Here is a 16,561-nt window from a genome sequence, read left to right as displayed (position 1 = left end):
TGGCCAGAACCATCTTATAGCAGTTCGAGCCAAAGCAGAAGGCTTCTAAGGTGAGCTGTAGAAATGTCCAGTCCACTTTATCAAAGGCGTTTGAGGCAACCAAAGCTAATAGGGCCAGTTTGCATGAGTCTTGGGTCGCTATATCTACCAGGTTTAGGGCTCTCCGAATTTTATACCTGGTGGACCTATTCATTATAAACCCTGTTTGATCGGGGTCGATTAAGTCAGGCAGAATGGTAGCCAATCGATTCGCCAGGATTTTCGAATAGATATTGGCATCAATGTTTAGCAGAGAGATGAGTCTGTATGAGCCGTTTTCTCTGGGGTCTTTACCGGGTTTAAGTAGGAGAACGGTTATGGATTCTTGCATGGAAGGGGTAATGAAGCCTGAGGTGGCGAATGAGATAAAGAGAGCAGTCAGTGGTGTTACCAGTTGGGGGCGGAACATTTTATAGAAACTTGTCGTGAACCTATCAGGTCCCGGGGCTCTAGGCTTCAGCGACTTGATGACTGCCTCCACCTCCTCACCTGTAATTGTAGAATCCAAATCCTCTCTGCCAGACCCTTCGAGTTGCGGAAGGGCAGCACCCTGTAAATAGCTTATGTGTTCCGCTTCGTCCCGGGGGGATGCCGTCATCGTTTTGGTGAGGTGGGCAGCTGCCAGTTGTAGCTTCACCTTGTCCGCGTATTGGACCTGGCCTTGCGGGTCGCGCAGACCCACTATGGTGTTCCTTCTCTCAGCCTTGGCCAGTTTCTCCACCAGTAGTCTGTTCGCTTTGTTGTTCTTGACGTAGTAGTATTGTTTAGATTTAGCCAACAAATGGGCCATCTCCTCTGCGTAATGGGCCTCCAATTTCTTCCGGGCTGTCTGTAGGGCCCGATGGATTTCAGGAGTCCAACCTTTTTTTATGATGGGCCTCGGACTTTTGGACCTCTGCCTCCAGTTCCAATCGAGTCAGTTGTTTACGTTTATAGTAGGCCGCCCCATGTGCTATCAGCTCTCCCCGCACTACAGCTTTCATGGCATCCCAGGTATTGGCGGGAGACGTGTCTTCTACCGGTTTTTCCCAGAAGATGTTCCAGATCACCTTGGCCACAACATCTCTCAGTGACATGTCGTTTAGGATGGGGTTGTATAGGTTCCAGCAGCGTCGGCGAGATTGTGCAGGGTCATGTGCTCGAAGAGTTAGCTTAACCGGGCCTGATCCGAGAGTGCCTTTGTCTCTATGATCACATCGTCTACAAAGGCTAGAGTCTGTGGGGAGGTTAGCAAGAGGTCTATTCGGGAGGATGTCCTGTGCACATGCGAAAAGGAGAAGTATTTTTCCCCTGGGTGTAGTACCCTCCATGAGTCTACCACCCCCAGAGTTTTGAACAGATGAAGGAGGCCTGTGACGATCTTGAAGTCTCTGTGGGCCAACGGATGTAATCTATCCCATTGCGGGTCTGGGGCCCCTTTAATGTCTCCTCCAATTATTATTCGGCCTTCCACAAAGGGAAGGAGGCTTCTCTCCAGTGCTTCATAGAATGCTTCTTTCCCCTCATTGGGGGCGTAGACCGAGATGAGAGAGTAAAGCTGACTGTATATAAAGCCTTTGATGGCTGTGTATCGTCCCTCCGGGCAAAGTAATGTCTCTATAGCCCTGAATTGGACACCTCTGGCTAGGAGTACGTGCGTTCCCCCTTTCATCGTTCCCCTAGAGGTTAGGTACTGGAGAGGGAATTGCCTGCTTCGGAGGAGAGTGAAGTCCGGCGGCAGTAAGCACGTTTCCTGCAAGAAGACCACTGAGCCCTCCATGCCCTGGAGTCGCTTTAATGTCGATTTCCATTAGAGGGGGGAGTTCAGGCCCTTTATATTCAGCTAAATGAAGTTCAGCTTTTGGTGTGGTGGGGGTTCTTCCAGGGTGCTCATGTCTTGTGGGTGAGGAGTAGGAGCTGAGGACAGCTCAGTCACCATCTAGGGTCTCTGCATTCTTATTTCCAAAGTGCCACCAAGGTTTAAATGAGGCTTCCAACGTGAAGCCAGAACAACAAACTTAAAGGATGCCAAACATCTTTCGTCAGCGACATCCCAAAGCAACTGAAAATTAATTGTCTGTAATTCACTCCAAGGGCTTTCAGGTGACATCGACCTTGGAGTCGGGCATGGGCCGCATCAAGCCCGCTGCAGCCATATAGATACGTTGTCTACCGTATAATATTGGTGTCCACAGGACCGAAAGTCCCACGTCGCAGTATAGGAGCAGATTTTTTGCTGGGGTGTTGGAGGCCATTTGCATCCAAGTCGCTGGGCTATGGGAGCTGGTCACTTCAGTTTTCGACCCTTATGGACCTTCGACCAGGGCGTCCTTTTTGGTTTAGGTGGACTTTCTTCATTGCCGCCCTAAGGGGAAATAGGTGAGGCGCCATCCTTGCTTGCCGGCGAGTTGGGGTGTAGGATCATTTTGGTGTCTTCTAGATGTCCAATCGTCCTGGGAACCCCTTTGTAGGAGAACTGAAGCGCAGATGGGAACAACCGACGAACAGTACCTGATATGTTGATCCCGAAGGAACAGTGTCAAGGGCCTCAAGGCTCTGCGCTTCTGTATCGTTGCCACCGATAGGTCTTGGAAGATTTGGAGGGGGACCCCTTGGAAGGGTAACTCATCTCGGGAGCACCCTATTGCCATGATTGCCCCTTTGGTTGTGTAGAAATGGATCCGGGTGATTACATCTGGGGGAGAATCCGTCTCCACTCCCCGTCGAGGGCACAGTCTGTGGGCAAGAGTTGGGCTTTCTCCAAGTGTGGCAGCAGTGACTGGAACAGGTTACCCACATACTGTGAGATTCTGATCTGAAATTGAGGAGGGGACCCCCGAATGCGCAGGGTGTTCCGTCGCGCCCTATTTTCCAGATCTTCTTGTTTATATTCTAGTATCTCGTTCCTGTCAATTAGGGATTGCATTTTGCGTTGTACTTCCAGGAGCGTCACTGCGTGTTCTTGGGCTAGGTTCTCCACCTCTCCTACCCTCTGTTCCACCTCCAAGACCCTCTCTTCCGTCCATTCAAGTTTAGTGGTGAGCTCTGACATGCAAGATCGGAATTCTGATTTAATGTCTAGCATAAAGGCTTGAATGTCCCCCTTAGTTGCCAATTGAGCAGCACTTTCTAGTGGGGCTTGAGGCGAGGGTGTAGGCGTATTTGGCTTCTTCCCCTTCTCACCTGAGAGCAGCATAGTGGTAATATCGGCACTTTTGAGGTTTTTTAGGTGTTTAGCCATTTTATGAGCTTGTAATATAGTTTCATGTGGCCTCTCCAAGATGTGGGGGATGGGTGCCGCAGAATATTTCTTCAAGATGGGGGTGTCCGCTTCTCCCAGCCCCAACAGCGCTGGAGTCCCGGGGGTGCAACTGGGGCAGAACAGGTGTTGGCGTGATCTCCCAAATCACCCCCATGGGGGTCGTCTTGTTCCTCAGCTATAGCGGGGATTCTCAGGGCAGTGGGGAGGGGGAGCTGCCACCCCTCCTTCCGTGTCACTCCGTGCCGTGTTACACTAGGCTTCTAGGGTCACTCTCCCTGCATGTCGGAGGGAGGGTAAGAGTGGGGAGGCAGCTTGTCCTCTGGATACCCAGGTCAGATCATGTGGGCTCTGTCACCGGCCTCCCAGTCAGAAGCTAAGGCAGTTGCATGTACCATGTGACATGTTAACTGCAATAATAATGAGAGCAGCTGCTAGGAAAAAATTGTGTATATTATCCGTGTGGCAGTGCCTTTCGCCAGGGAGATTTCACTGCGGTTGGGGGGGGGGGGCACCATAGTTGAGCCCCTCTTATTTGCATAACATGGCTGTGGAATGTGGTGCCAGGTCCCTCAGGAGTTCAGGAGACATTAGCCCCCACTGCCTGTCACGCTTGGTAGCCGGGTTCATACCTCTGTATGGAGCCAGAGATGCCAGAAGCGCCTCCTGCTTCTGCAGTTTTGGATGGGGATCTGGCTGTGTCACAGCTGTGGCAGTTGATCTGACATTTTTGTGGAGTTCGTTTAGTGTGCACTAGAGCCGGAGATAACCTCGAAAGAGAAGTTGCTTGTCGGGTGTTGGGGGTCTCTGGGTGCCCCCACTGCGTGCCCGCGAGCCCCTCCACCCACAGACTCCACACGGACCCGTCTGTGCGGTTCGGGCTCCCCGGTCGCTCTGACGCGGCCGGGAACGCCCCGTTTATTTAAGGCGCACGCGGCGACGTGCAACGTCACGCCGCCGCGTGCGTATCCCCTCACGGGGCAACGCCACACTCCTCCTTTTTCCGGGAGGAACAACAACAAACAGACACGTCAAAACATAGCACTGCACACAAAGTCACTTGCGAACTTCAAAGCCCATGCCCCCTTTTATTATCAGCCTCCCAGGTCCCCTTCACTCCGGAACACAGTCAATTGGCCCCAGCACGTAGTCTCCGAGGTAGGCAGGTCTCCCTCGCCCAGCCCTCTGGGGGTACCTCCCACCTACCTCAGCCGCCGGACTCCCTGCTGCTCCAGTGCCTCGTTCTGGTGACCCCACGAGTTCCCCCCGGGGGGTATCTTCATCCGGGAGGACAGTCTCATCCGGGTCAGGCGGGAGTTCAGTTCGAGAGTCCCCCAGTTTCTTGAAAAAACTCACATTTCGAGTGACGGCCGACTTCCCGTCCGAGGCCGTTACCATTGACCCCTTCACTGCCACTACGTCCAGCGGCTCGGGTTCATATGGGAGCGAGAGTTTTCCATGGGGATGCCGATTCCTGATCAGCACTTCGTCGCCCGGTTCCAGCCGCTGCGGACGAAGACCCCGCCGTGTGTTTTCTTGAAGTGTCCTTGCCTGTCGCTCCGCTTCCACCCGTTGGTCATCTATTACGCCGGGTATCTTTTCCTGTACCTCCGGGAGGAGACCTCGGGGGCACCTTCGAAATAGTGCTTCAGCCGGGGCTACCCCAGTCGAGGCGTGTGGGGTGGTGCGGTACACTCTTAGAAACTGGTATAGCGCCCGCTGGAGAGGCTGGCCCTGTCCCTGGGCTATCCGGAACGTTTTGTTTAATGTCCTCATCAGCCTCTCGGCATCCCCGTTGGCGCGGGGCCACAGCGGGGACACCTTCCGGTGGGCCACTCCGCAGCTCTCGAGAAACTCCGAGAACCTCGCGCTCTGGAATGGGGATCCATTGTCCGAGCACAGGGTCACGGGAAACCCATGGGTGGCAAAGATCTTTTCCACGGCGCCGACCACGTGCTCAAACGCCACCGACTCGACGAATTCCACCTCCGGGTATCGCGAGTACTCATCGACGATGGCTAGGAAGTGAGTACCTACGGCCGTGGATCCGAAGTCCGCATGTACTACCTCCCACGGGCGGGTCCCCCGTGGCATTACTTCAATTTCAGGCTCCCGCTGTACTGGGGAGGCCGCCTGGCACCATACACAGGCCGCTACAAAGTCGTCCACTTTCCTTTCCAACTCGGGGAACCACACCTTCAGCCTCAGTCTCGCCTTCGTTTTGGCGGCCCCTTGGTGTCCCTGGTGTGCCAGGTTGATGACTTCGTGGACCTTGGAGCCCGGCACCACCAGGCGATCGCCCCGCAGCAGCAGGCCCGACTCTGTGAAGGACAGCTCGTCCCTCACCTTCCAGAGTTGCTCGAGGGTCAATTTGGCCTCTTGAGTGCGCCCTGCCACCAACTCCAGCACAGCCTTCCAGGACCCCGACTGCATCGATCTCCTCAGGATGCGGAAGCATTCGTCGTTGGCCGCAGCACTCTCCAGCTCGGGTAGCGGCATTGCATTGGGGGTGGCGCTCTCGACCACCATGCTGACGTGATCATCGGCTTCCTCCGCACACGACTCTTGTGCGGGTCCGCCCCTGCCCACCGGATGCCTGGACAGGTAATCAGCCGCATTGTTGGCCCCCGGCCGGTAGATCAGGGTGACGCCATTTTCCAGGAGGGCCAGCAACCATCGCTCGATCCTGGCTGGTGGTTTGGAAGAGGATCCGGCCATAATCGGAATCAGTGGTTTATGGTCTGTTACCACTGTCACGGGTCTCCCCAGCACGTAGAGCCGAAAATGCCGACAGCCCCACAGAACCGCCAGGGCCTCCCGTTCAATCTGTGAGTACCTCTGTTCGGTCTCGGAGAGGGCCTTGCTCGCGTATGCCACGGGCCTCATTCCCCCATCTTTGCCCACCTGGGTGAGGACTGCCCCGAGGCCAAACGGGCTGGCGTCCACAATGATCTCCGACTCCAGGGAGGGGTCAAAGAAAGCCACTGTGTCCTCTGCTGTCAGGGCACCCTTGATGTCCTCGAATGCCGACTGTTCTAACGGGCCCCACTGCCAGATGGTATCCTTTTTCGTCAGGGCCCTCAGTGGTTCCGACCTCGAGGCGAGATTCCGGATGAAACGCCCACAGTACGTCACCATTCCCAGGAAGCTCCGCACCTCTGACGCCGACTCAGGGGGGCGTGCCGTCTTGATGTCTTGGACCTTCTTGGGGTCAGGGGATACCCCGCCCTCCTTGAAGATGAAACCAAAGAACTCAATGGTCGGGCGGAGGAACTCACACTTGTCCTTGTGGAGGGTGAGCCCCAGCGACTGCAGCCTTTCAAGGGTCTTGGCTAGGCGTTTCAGATGGTCAGGTTCAGTCCTAGCAAAGACCAGAATGTCGTCGCTAATGTTCAGGACGCCCTCCAGGTCTGCGAGAGCGCCACGGATTAAGTTCTGAAACACCTCGGCCGCAGACGACACTCCGAAGCTCAGCCGCTTGTATCTATAGAGTCCCCTGTGGGTGGTAAAAGTTGTGATGTAACGGGACTCTGAGTGGAGGACAACCTGGTGATACCCAGCTCGTAAGTCCAACTTCGAGAAGAACCGGGCCCCTTGCACTTCTGCTATGATGTCATCAATCGTCGGGGTCAGGTGTCGTTCTCTCCTGATGGCCTTATTGGGCAGCCGCATGTCCACACAGATTCGGACCGAGTCCGGTTGTTTAGGTTTCCTCGCCACTACGATGGGGGATACCCATGGTGTGGGGCCCTCCACCTTTTCAATTACGTCCAAGTTCACCAGGTTATCGAGTTCCCTGTCCACCTGGTCCCTTAGATGAAATGGGATCCGCCTGTGCTTCAGGGCTACGGGCTGTACCGACTCGTCAATGTGGAGCCTCACGGGGTCACCGTTCATTCTCCCAATCCCTTTGAAGATGTCAGCATACTTGTCCAGCAGGTCATTGATGTCCTCCAAGTATACTGAATAGGCGAAGCTGACTATGCCAAGGGCCTCCGCTGCCGCACAGCTAAGCAGGGTGTTGCTGCTCACCGGAGTCACATAGAAGCGGGCCCTGATTTTCGACCCGTCATGTTCCACCTTGGCGACAAACGCCCCATCAAGTGGCAGGGGCTCCCGCCCACCAAATGCGAAGATGCGGGCTCTTGGCGTCGCCAGCCTCGGGGGTGGGTTGAGCGCAGCATAATGTCCTCTCGCCATTACGTTGACAGAGGCCCCGGTGTCGACTAACACCGGGACCGGCGAGCAGTTCACCTCTACGACACATCTCGGCTGTCTTCTGCTCCTCCCCTTGAGGACCTCCATGCTGGAGACGAAGAAGATATTCTCCTCATCCTCCTCCTCCACTTCTTCCGCCAGCGCCTCCTCGGGTTCCGCTTGTTCCACCTGAGCTACATTCGGCGGGCGGTATTGCCGCGGGGCCCATAGACGAGGTTGTCCTCTCGGAATAAGTACAGGCAGGGTCGCCCTGCACACCCTCGAGAAGTGATCCGGCACCCCACAGCGTCCACAGATCTTTCCTTTTGCCATGCACTCCGATGAGTGGGGGAGGTCATAGCCGCACTTCTGGCACGACTCCACCGGCTTCCCTGCTCTGTCTCTGGGAGGTACACCGGGTTTTCGCACCCCTCTGCCGCCCCGCCAGACAGCGCACACCTCCTCCGGTCTCGCCGCGCGGGATCCGGCCTCCATCTTGTTGGCACGAGCCTCCGCCACCTCATGGCACCTCCCGAGCTCCAGGATTCTGGGCAGAGTGAGTCCGGGCTCTCTTAGGACTTGTCGCCTCAGCTTGCCCGATGAGCATGCCTGGATCAGCATGGTCCTTATCATGTCCTCCGCATCCCCCCACGCACACCCTTGTGACAGGCGGCGCAGGCGGCCATAGAAGGTGTCAAGCGTCTCATCCTCCTTCTGTTTGGCCGACAGCATGACGAACCTTTCGAAGTCCACGTTGGCAAGGGGGACGAAATGCGCGAGGAGGGCGGCTTTGGCTTGATCATAGGAGTTACCCGCTGGAGTTAACGATTCAAAGATCTCCTGCACGGTCGCTCCTGCGGAGTACAGCATCGTGGCCACCCTGCTGTCATCATCCGTGACCTGGGCGGCTCGAAAGACCATGTCTAGCCGTCCGATCCATCTCCTCCATCGGGGCCCCAGGCTGGATGGGGGGCCCGTAGCATCAAACTCCGGAATAGGCTGTAGGGCCGCTTGCGCCCTGGCTTGGGCCATGGCCAGGGGTGGTGGTTGAATCGGAGGGGGAACGGCAGCAACCGGGCGCGCCGGCGGTCCAGAAGTCGTAGGACGCGGGGTTGGCTGTGGGGTTTGCTGCTGGATCTGGTCTGTTAAGTCTTCGTCCTGCGAATCTTCCGAGGCCGTCGCACCCCTAAGGGCACCGGGATCACTCATAGGCGCAAGCGCACAGGCACCCTCGTTCTAGTCCTGAGGGCCGCAACTTGCCCTTCTCCCCACACTGCCACCACCCACGTGATGATGAAAGGGTTAAAGGAGAGTACCTCGAGGTGCCTTGTGTCCACGTGGGCCGCAGAAGCGGGAGCGTCATCCCCCACGTGATGATGATGAAGGGGTTGAAGAGGGTCCTGAAGAGGATTTGTGGATAAATGTTCCCAAAAATTGAGCTTTGAAAAGGAATGGGCTGAGAAGGCCCAGCCACCTCAGTCCATCTTCCAGCTACAACACGACGTCATCGTCTGAAAAATGGCCAAAATCTCAAAATTCTGGCATGGGCCTGCGGGTTGTACTGCCCGCAGTCAGAAAATCCAAAAATTAGGCTTGGATGGCCTTCCTACTCCAAACCGGAGCTTACGGAAGATCCTCCACCTCGTGCGCAAGATGGCCGCCAGCCGCGTGTGGTCCGCGGCCTCAGCGTGATGCGAAACACCCGCGGATGTTTCCCTTTGATGTAGAAAAATTGTCCGGGATCGCGCTCACCGCCGGGCCCGGGCATCCGACACTCGTCGCCACTGTTGGGGGTCTCTGGGTGCCCCCACTGTGTGTCCGCGAGCCCCTCCACCCACAGACTCCACACGGACCCGTCTGTGCGGTTCGGGCTCCCCGGTCGCTCTGACGCGGCCGGGAACGCCCCGTTTATTTAAGGCGCACGCGGCGACGTGCAACGTCACGCCGCCGCGTGCGTATCCCCTCACGGGGCAACGCCACATCGGGGTGCTGGATATTGAGGTTGCAGATGAAGGCAGCCCCCGCTCTGCGTTGCGTCCGGGAGCCAGAGTGTGCATTCCTGAGTGTCTGGGGCTGGGTCGCTGGCATTCACCTCCCACGCCCGAGTTGGTTGATGGCGTCTCGGCTCTGCGATGGTATTACGCCAGTAGCTGGGGGGACCGTTGTGAAGTGTAAATGCTGCATCGGGTCCGGAGGCACTGGCGTTGTTCTGTTGTTACGATCCCCTATGGGCCAGGCAGCAGGGACGGAGGGGAGGTGTCCCCTCCCACTGGCGCTTCGGAGACCGTCCGCCATCTTTGTGTCTGTAATAAACGGGCAATGAAGTTGCAAGCTGAGGTCAATGAAGGAGCGTTAAAGGCTCAGATTGCAGCCAATGGTGCCCCCACCATTCTGGTCACTGTGGGTGGTTTAATTTAGCAGTTTGGTGGTCGGAAACTGCTTCTTTCACCGCTGCATTTGAGGGCTTCATGCGAAGGCCAACAAAGGAGCAGCCTCATCAGTGGCGCTCCAGGCCACGCCTATCCACATAGCATTTTTAATGTGGCAGCTAAAAATGAAAGGCTGCCTTTTTTGTCTCTCAGCTCACAATGTGCCTTTTCCATGACTGGCCTACATGGCCTTTCAGTTCATGTGATCTGGGGCTGTCATTAAACCCCACAGGGGGAAATGGCACACTACCAGATGAATGCCCCAGGCCGTCTGAATGTGCAGAGAGGCATATTAAGAGCTACAGTTACCCTGCCTGCTTCCCCAGTGGGCTATGCAAGGCTGAGGAAGCAAAATGCCCCCAGCCTTGCATGGCTCATTGGGCATGCATGCTGGGGAACCCAAACTGTCAGTTAAAGCCAGCCTAGAAGCACTGCCTCAAATTCAGCAGGCAGACCACAGAGCACTTGGTGTTTCACTGGGCTGGCTTGCCTTGTCCATGGTGGATGGCAGGTCTGCACTTGTCACTCATTGTGGACCAGTCACCCCTGGCCGCGAGTGGTTGTGGCTCTTGGTACTGAAATAGGGATTCGACTCAATGGGCAGCAAGTCGGGGGATATGGACAAATGTGTCGTGGCATTTGACTATGGGACTTTTGGATATTGCTTATTTTGCTTCAGTCAAGAAATGAGGATGTGGTGATGGAGTTTTACGGATTTTAGGTTATGTTAGGTTCTATATTCCCATCACCACTGTAGTGGTCTTACGGCACCTAGCCTTGTCCGAGAGGCAGCATACTGTGACCCTGCTAGGTTGTCGTCAGACCATGATCTGTGGCTATAAGAGATGTGTTGGAGGTATAGGAGGTGATAAGAAAGGAGGATTAGTGGACAAACTTAGTGGGAAAAACACATGAGGATATGAGGAGGGATCATAGTTGTGTTAGCTGACATGCGTGTTTCTTAGCTGCATTTTGTTTTTGGTAGATATGAGAGAATGTTTAAGGAATATGCAGCCCATTTGGCAAGCAAGACTTGCAAGTGATGGCAGTATCGAGACCAGACCCGTACCTGGTGCTACATTTCTGGTAAACAAGACAGGTGGTGAGCCTCACAACCAAACGACTATGTAATAAAGGATTATGGGACGTGTAGTCCTGAACGTTTTGTCACAAAAGTAAATTTCATGCTGCTGTATGAATAACACACTCAAGAGGTCGCATAATCCTCGTCTCCAGCCATTAATAGAATCTTGACATTACGTTGTGTAACTATCCGAATCACCTTTCTGCACAACTGTTTCTGGCATAAGTAAATGTGTTGCACTTGCGCATCCTATTCTGGCATAAGTAAATGTGTTGCACTTGCGCATCCTATCTCTTGCATCAAAAGATGTTTGAGAATCTCTCTCATACAGTGCAAAGTCTAACAGCCGAGATGCAGCAAATGCATCCTATAGAAAACATTGGCAATTGGTCCCTGGAATTACTATTAGGATCTGAAAGGCCGTCGATGATAAAGGATAGTCAGAATAAAAACGGAGTAATGTGACAAGAAATCGGACAGGGGAGTCACTCTGCCTGTGCTCTGGCCGTCTTTCAGAGGCACTAACCTGTTATTTTCTAACTTGTTTGAAACAGAATACGATTTTGGAAACAGTAATAAAGATGACCAAGACAAGTAACAAACGAGCGATGAATAAAACAGCATTGTTACTATATTTTAATAGCTCGTTTACCACAGAGCCAACACAGGTCCTCTTCTAGAAGGGATACGTGTTCCCCGTCCACTCCTCTTGTGTTCTCTTGCTGCGCGTTTGTATGCGAAACCCGTGTTTATGCATTCGAGATACTGTTCTACAAGACACAATGTTTAGGTACACGCTGTATTTTCTCTTGCAACACACAACACTCCACTTCTGCTGGGCCCCTTTAAAGCCAACAAATGGCACACACCTCCGGGCTTTGATCTGGTCCGAGCTGCTTGTGTGCTGACTCTTTTACGGCCGGCCGCATTGTTGTCTGGCATGGCGCACACCAGCCGGAGGCAGCCAGTCAGTCTGCCCTGGGCCTCGAGGCCCGGCGGCCATTGTCCTCTTATCCCGTAGAGGCCGGCTCGTCTGGGGAGTGAGGAGAGGGAGGCGGGGCGGCCACCACAACTGCCGAGGGAGCTGCAAATCTATTACTGTAAACACGCACGCTTCAGCGTAGCATAAATCAAGGGAGAGCCGAGGGCGGTAGACATTGCTTTCACAGCCCCCCACAAACTCTTGTGTTCTGTACATTGTATTTATTACCAGTGTCTGCCATTGCATTATTTGAGGAGGACATTGTCAGAAAACGTCCCCATCACAGGCATAAGAGTCTTTTTGGCAGAGTTAGCTAGTGCTGTAACTGTATATTTAATAGATGGATGTGCTGGGTGCATGTGCCTGTGCGATTTGCTAGATCAATGAATTTTGGGCTGAACTGCGCAAAATACCCAGACACCCCATTAGTAGAAAGGGTTGCTTTAATGTGACAGGCTATGGCTTACAAACTACTTTAACCTGGCCCCTTGGCCTTACAGGCACAACAACATGTAAGCCCACTTCCGCCCCCCCCATTCCGTCCCTTCAAATATTCCTCCCCCCCTTCAACTCCGCCACATCTTTCAAAACTGTATCCATGTCGTCTCCCTGAGCCCCTGTCCGGCTTTACTCCCTACCTCTTCCCCTGATGTAACCCTTGGCTGGCCGGTCTGTCCAAACAGCACTAACCACCCTCCTTGCTGCGTTCGGCTTCAACCAACCATCATTTAACCAACCGTGTTCCTGGCACCAGAAGAACCCTCCCCAGAGGTGTTTTCTGCCCACCCCCATATTATCTACCTATTTAAATCTTTGTTGAATTGTTCCATCACTTTCCCTTGTTATTTAAAAAAGAAAAAACAATCCCCCACCCAACAACCCAAGGGAACCATTCTTTATTTCCTACTCCTCCATAATTTTCCCTCCTTCCTTTACCTCCAACACTATCCATTGAAACTGCTCTAATTGCCACAAGAGCGTTTCTCTGCTCTTTCCTCTACCGATGGCGTCCCTACCCAAACCCATCATAGAAGGCTAAACCCCTTCCGTGACTTCATAACCAAAATTGACCTCCAACTGCCATGGCCACCTTACTTCTCTACACAATCATAATAGCCACCATCCCCTTCATTCCCCACTGACAAAAATTCACCTCGGAAAACATACCATACCCAAACTGCACTAAAACCTTTATACCCCTACATTAATAGTCGCCTCTCATACATTAACCGGTCCCTTATTCTCTTCTTCAGAACACCACCTCCTGCCGCATCGGTGAAAGAAAAGACAAATTAAGCACCACATGTAATTGAACTCCAGCCACCTTACCGCACTACGTTACACCTTCTCTTCCCATACCTAACACTTGTCACCATAAACCTCGCATTACCTTTTGCCTCAAACATTTAAGAACCCTGCTCCTCCTCATTACTCACTAAATCCCCTGTCTGGCAAATGCCCCGCGCCTCCATGTAACGGTTCCCGTGCTGCTCATACTCTCGCAACCCAACCCCTTAGCACCTTTTATTTCTGTCTCCCACCTGACCCGATAACCAAAACCTATTCTATGACAAGACTGGAGGCGAGCATTATGCTTCAACTTCTTTAATTTACTACTCCTCAGCAGTTTCAACAAACCAATAAAATCAACCATAAACAGGAAAAAACGCAATCCCCATAGTCTCTGTAGTCAATATCCTCCATGCTCAGCTATGACCACTTCCTGTCCCTGAGCTCCTCCTCTTCTTTTACTGCTCTTCAAGCAGATAAGTACCATTCTGTCTATCACTCTATGTATGGAGTGATTGAGACTTATAGATTTCAAGATTAGAGAAAATAGTTTATTGTATCTTACATTGTGTCAGCGCCGCGTAGTATAAGGTGCCGTAGAGCGTGTTAGACACATTAAGAATTTAACAGTTCGCCGCATACGAAGTGCCAGAGTAAAACGCAGCATTAGGGGCGCGCGTGTAGTGTAACAGCCCATTCGTGCGGGCGGACCCCGCAGCGCGCACCCCCCGTGCCTTATGTCGGGCACCTTAGGGGTTTTACGGCGCCGCGGGGAGTAGTACGGCTCGCAGGGCCATACGGGAGCAGAAGCTCCCAGTCCCTCTCCTCTGTGAAAAGAGGAGAGCAGCCGGGCAGCGAAGCACCCCGACCCCTCCTTCGCGGGGGCGGAGCCAGCCGCGAGTGGAAGCGGCCCCCTCCTTTGGGATTGAGGAGATCAAGGCAAAGCCCGCTTCCGCGTCGCATTGTTTTCTGCGACGCGGTGCGGAGCTTTCGTCGCGAAGCCGGGCCCAGCGGTGAATTGATTAATCTTCAAGAGCGGATAACCGGCTCAGTCGCGCCGATCCGCGATAGCAGGGAGCGTCATTGCTCCGGTGATAAGCCCGCTTCAGGGCTCGTGTGTTGGATTCTCACAGCACGAGGAAGTGCTGGAGCCTGGCGAGGCTGAAACAAGGCAGAAGCCTTGAACAATACACAGTGCCCTCCACGCTTAAAGGCACATTTTGACAAAGGCCTGCTGCAGGCACAATTAAGCACAATTCAGTCCGGTGCAGCCACTAAAAAAAAAAGAAAGAAAGAACAAATAAAAATATAGTTAAGAGATATCATCAAAGATTGAATATAAAGACCTGGTAGATAGGTACGCAAGCAGATACATCCGTAGGTATCTAAGCACCTATAGAGTGAAGGGTGTGCAAAGACACTGTGACAGGTATAACAGGCACACAGCACCCTCCAAGAATGTTGGATTTCGAGTGGAGCGAGGAGGAGCAGTCGCTGGATCTAGCGGCCAGCTTCCAGGAGGTGCTAGCAAGTTCACTCATAGATGCAGTGGCTGTAGGGGTAAAACCCCTACAGGACAGACTGGAGTCGCTAGAAGCAATTCTACACCAGCCAACAGACAGCACCACTCGGACAGAGCGCACTCCCAAAGAACCCTCAGAAGCAGGGTCGAAGGGGAGCACCAAGGCCCGAAAGAGGAAAGCCTCTTGCGACCCCCAGTGCCCACGAGATGGGGCAAAAGAAAAGGCCCCGGAGGTCGTCGACGTCTTTGCAAAGCTCCGAGAAGCATACTTGCAGCGTCAGACTGTGCCAGACCTCACGACCCCCACTCCAGGGGACGAAGATGATGGAGAGGAGAACCCAGACTCGGAAGAAGAGCCAGAGGAAGGAGACCCTCCCTCCAAGGTTGAAGACGAGTTAAGGGAGGAGGAGGAAGTAAGACCCAGTGGAGGGAAGAGAATCCGCAAAGAAAAACACCTCGATGAGGTGGAGGAGGATATGTTCGATCCGGACAGTATCCGAAATCCAAGATCTTCAGACTGGCAACCATCACCAAGGGTAGCCCAGTACATGACTAAGAGACTGAGGTAAGCATTGGACAAAGAAGTCCGACAGCGCCTTCGCGCAGTGTGTCCTAGACCAGACGTCCCAGGCAAGGTGGCCGAGACTCCGGAACTGGATCCCAAGATGCTCACCTTCGTTTCAAAATCCAGTAAGGACCCCGTAAGGGCATTGATAGATCTTGGCGAAGCTGCCAGGAGAAGGTTCTCGATCTAGCGGGCCCGCTCGCGAAAATCATGGACTTGGCAGAGAGGGCGAGAGACATGGGAGAAGAAATGGACCCCGACGCCCAGGCAGGTTGGGCGCAGAGAGCAGTATGCCTCCTAGGCAATGCGAACTGCGCCATCGCTTCAGAACACCGGAGAGGCCTTTTGCTGATGATAGACGCAAAACTCAGTGACTTAGCCTCTTACGAGGCAGGAGAGGCAGCACAAGGACTCCTTTTCGGTGAAACCTTCGTCAAGGAGATGGGCCGCTTCAGCGGCACTTACACGTCACTAGAGAAAGCCCAAGCTTCGATTCGTAAGATCTTCCCGAACCGTGTTTTTGCCGGGACCAGACGCCACAGGGGTCGTTCGGCTGGTCGTAACCAGGGAGGACGAAGACCCCAGAATCCCAGAGCCCAATACTGGGAGAATAGGCAGCAGGACTCCTTCTTTGCAACCAGAGGGCGATTTCAAAGAGGTCGCAGAGGGAGAGGAGCAGGTCGTGGCCAAGGATTCACACAAGGTGAGAGCAACGCATTACCCTCCAGTAGGGGGGAGAACTGGTATGTTCTGGGTAAACTGGCGCGCGCTTTCCAGTGACGCCTGGGTGCTGCAAACGATACTAGGTCTTCACCTAGAATTCATAGAACACCCCGTGCAAGAACGCAGGCCTCATCAGCAGCGACTAGAGCGCGCAGAGCAGGAACCGTTAGACCACGAACTGCTGCAACTGGCGAAGAAGAACGCCATAGAGAAGTGTCTGGGGGACCCCAGTTTTATAAGCAATATGTTCTTAGTGCACAGGAAGGAGAAGGTCCGACCCGTGATAAATTTAAAGGAACTGAACAGCTGGGTGGTGTACCGACATTTCAAGATGGAGGGCATCCACCAGCTCTGAGACTCGCTCAGAGAGAAAGATTGGCTGACGAGGCTGGATCTGAAGGATGCTTACCGACGATTCCAGTAGCAGAAGAGTTCAGGAATTTCCTGGCTTTTCGCTGGAAAGGGCAGCTTTGGCGATTCAAGACCATGCCC

This window comes from Ambystoma mexicanum, chromosome 11, assembly GCF_040938575.1.
Source record: "Ambystoma mexicanum isolate Mex_15411 chromosome 11, UKY_AmexF1_1, whole genome shotgun sequence".
NCBI classification, from domain to species: domain Eukaryota; kingdom Metazoa; phylum Chordata; class Amphibia; order Caudata; family Ambystomatidae; genus Ambystoma; species Ambystoma mexicanum.
This window is presented reverse-complemented; position numbering follows the sequence as displayed.